The sequence below is a fragment of the Capra hircus genome, unplaced genomic scaffold, assembly GCF_001704415.2.
Source record: "Capra hircus breed San Clemente unplaced genomic scaffold, ASM170441v1, whole genome shotgun sequence".
NCBI lineage: Eukaryota > Metazoa > Chordata > Mammalia > Artiodactyla > Bovidae > Capra > Capra hircus.
The window spans coordinates 3166-6589 of NW_017212045.1; the positions used below are offsets into that span (position 1 = coordinate 3166).

Sequence of the window (3424 nt, forward strand, 5' to 3'; positions counted from 1 at the left end):
ACCTATTTCCTGTTCTCTGAAGGCTTCTCTGACTCCTCATTAGGAATAAAATATCATTTTTCCTATTTAAATTGCCCAATTCATATACACGTGTAGATTTATCTATGTGATTAATAGGTGTATTGATAGCATCCTCCCTGAGGATGTGCAGTGAGTGCAGAAGAAACTCCTGTCCTGCCTGGTGTGGTTTCCCCATAACTTTGCAGGGAGAGACTCGGAAAAATGGAGACACTTGAAGGTGGCTTCAGGAGAAGCCCTAAACATGTTCTGGATTATACCCCCCCGTCTTCCCCTCAAACTGCAGCACAACTGTCTGCAGAACAAACTCTCCACCTCTTTTTTTCAGCCCTCAGTCCTGGTACCATCTGATCTAAATGTACATCTCCAGCATTAACTCTGTTTCCTGCTACTCATCCGTCTGACATCCCAATCCTACTCCATTTCATACCATTTCCTATTCTCGGCCTATTCCTCCTATCTCTACGGTGTGGCTCAGCCTGCTCCTTGCGCTGTGAACACGTGCTTGTTTCCCTTTGTCTGTCCAACATCTCTTAGCTGAACTGCCTTTTCTCCACCTCAATCTATGCAGATTACATGAAGCTGCACCCATATCCCCCACCTTTAGGCCTGGCCTCAGTGATTTGTTCAAAGATGGGTATAGAACCCAGGTCAGGCCAACCAGAAGTCTCCTTGAGTCTTCTGCTGAAACTGCTAGGAAAAAAGACACGATCTTTTCATCAGAATCATAAACTTCAAAGATATGAGCCTGGAGCTATCAACAGCCACTTTTGCCACAATATCAGGAAAGCCTGCCTGAGAATGAAGCCAGCACAAATGAAAGATGAAAATAGATTCCTGAGACTATTGGTCAGATTCCTAGATCCAGCCATACTTGAAGCCCTGAGACTATTTCATTTAATAAATGAACAAATTCCCTTACTCTGTTTGAGCAGGTTGCTGTTGCTATTAACTTGTAACTGGAAAGAAAAATTCTTAACTTTCTTTATCAGATGACCCTCATTCTTCCAACAAACACTTACTGAGTATTTACCACACAGTGCAACACGTAGGATAAATATGGTATCTCCCGTGGAGAGCTTGGAGCCTCATGGGGGGAAATAATATAAACAAGGAATTAAAGAATAGTGCGGTTGATATCATGACTAGGTAAGTACAAGGCCAACTTTACCCATTTATATGCTACCATCTTTGCGAGTGCAAAAGGAAGTCCAGTCTTTTTACCACTTCTTGGTCCCAGTCAAACCCCCAAAGCACTTGGTTTACACCTCTGTACAGCGCTTGTTCTTCCCAAGCAGTCACTGCATGCCTATGAACTTGCCAGGAACATGCTAGGCACGGGGGCAGGAGAGGCTGGACCAAGTACGAGAAAAGTAAGTTAGCATGTTCTGCACTGCCATGAAGTCAACTGTATATATGTCCACCTTCTCTAAATAGTCAGCTCCTTAAAAATAGGCACCATATCACTCAGCCGTCTTTCTATTGTTTGCAGAATGTCTTCCCTGTAGTTTGCAAAAGATAACTGTTTATTCTCAAATTCTTCAACTAAAAATTCCCTATGTACTCAAAAATTAGATTCCAAATCACTAGAATTATTTACCGTTTTTAAACCACACTTTTCATTAATCTTCCATTTAACCAAAAGCTTGTATCATAAGCTTGTATTACATGTGACTATTCCCAGGATGTTAACTCTAGAAACTTTGACAAGTCCACAATTTCCCACGACATACTTAAACTGCCTTTTTGTATAAAGCATTCAGTTATTATAAGTTTTTAAAATGCTTTGCTGTTCCATTCCTTGTGTATTACATTACTTTTAAATATTGAAGTATAATGGACATATATTAGTTTCAGGAGTACAACATAATGATTCAATATTTGTATCTATTATGAAACAATCACCAGAATAAGTCCAGTTAGCATCCATTACCATACATACACAATTTTTTTCTTGTAATGACGACTTTTAAGATCTCTTAGAAACTTTTAAAATGCAATACGGTGTTATTAATGATAGCATGTTGACTACCATTATATACATATATATATATATATATGTATGTATGTATGTATGGATGGATGTGAAGTCGCTCAGTCACGTCTGACTCTTTGCGACACCATGGACTGTAGCCCACCAGGATCCCCCATCCATGGGGTTCTCCAGGCAAGAGTACTCGAGTGGATTGCCATTTCCTTCTCCAGGCGATCTTCCCTACCCAGGGATCAAACCTGGGTCTTCTGCATCATAGGCAGATGCTTTACCCTCTGAGCCACCAGGGAAGCCTTGGTAAGGGTAAGCACGGGCAGCTGTGACTGGCACATTTAGCACGGCTGAGAGGAGCTACCTCATGTCTGAGGTCAGGGGCAGAAGCCGGGAGGACCCCATGCCCGAGGGGCGGCAGCCGAGAGGAGCTACCCCACATCTGAGGTCAGGGGCAGGGGCCGAGAGTGCCAGGCTGTGAAGGCGCAGGAACGGCTGAGAGGAGCTACCCCAGTCAGAGGTCAGGGGCGGCGGCAGGGAGGAGCTACCCCACGCCTGAGGCCAGGGGCGGCAGCCAGGAGGAGCAACCCCACATCCAAGGAGTAGTGGCTGTGCGGGCGCAGGAGGGCCTAGAGGAGCTATTCCAAGTTCAAGGTCAGGAGGGGCGGCAGTGAGGAGATACCCCTCATCCAAGGTAAGGAGCAGCGGCTGTGCTTTGCTGGAGCAGCGGTGAAGAGATACCCCAGGCCAAGGTAAGAGAAACCCAAGTTAAGATGGTAGGTGTTGCAAAAGGGCATCAGAGGGCAGACACACTGAAACCATATTCACAGAAAACTAGTCAATCTAATCACACTAGGACCACAGCCTTGTCTAACTCAATGAAACTAAGCCATGCCCATGAGGCCACCCAAGATGGGCGGGTCATGGTGGAGAGGTCTGACAGACTGTGGTCCACTGGAGAAGGGAATGGCAAACCACTTCAGTATTCTTGCCTTGAGAACCCCATGAACAGTATGAAAGGCAAAATGATAGGATACTGAAAGAGGAACTCCCCAGGTCAGTAGGTGCCCAATATGCTACTGGAGATCAGTGGAGAAATAACTCCAGAAAGAATGAAGGGATGGAGCCAAAGCAAAACAATACCCAGTTGTGGATGTGACTGGTGATAGAAGCAAGGTCCGATGCTGTAAAGAGCAATATTGCATAGGAACCTGGAATGTCAGGTCCGTGAATCAAGGCAAATTGGAAGTGGTCAAACAAGAGATGGCAAGAGTGAACGTTGACATTCTAGGAATCAGCAAACTAAAATGGACTGGAATGGGTGAATCTAACTCAGATGACCATTATATCTACTACTGCGGGCAGGAATCCCTCAGAAGAAATGGAGTAGCCATCAAAAGAGTCCGAAATGCAGTACTTGGA

General features: G+C 44.7%; 1 non-coding gene across 1 annotated transcript; it reads right to left on the reverse strand.

Annotated features, from left to right (window-relative positions):
* Positions 1–2229: 2229 nt before the first annotated feature.
* Positions 2230–2301, reverse strand: TRNAH-AUG. Its single transcript has one exon. It is a non-coding gene; the product is annotated as a tRNA-His (tRNA).
* Between the last annotated feature and the right edge of the window lie 1123 nt (positions 2302–3424).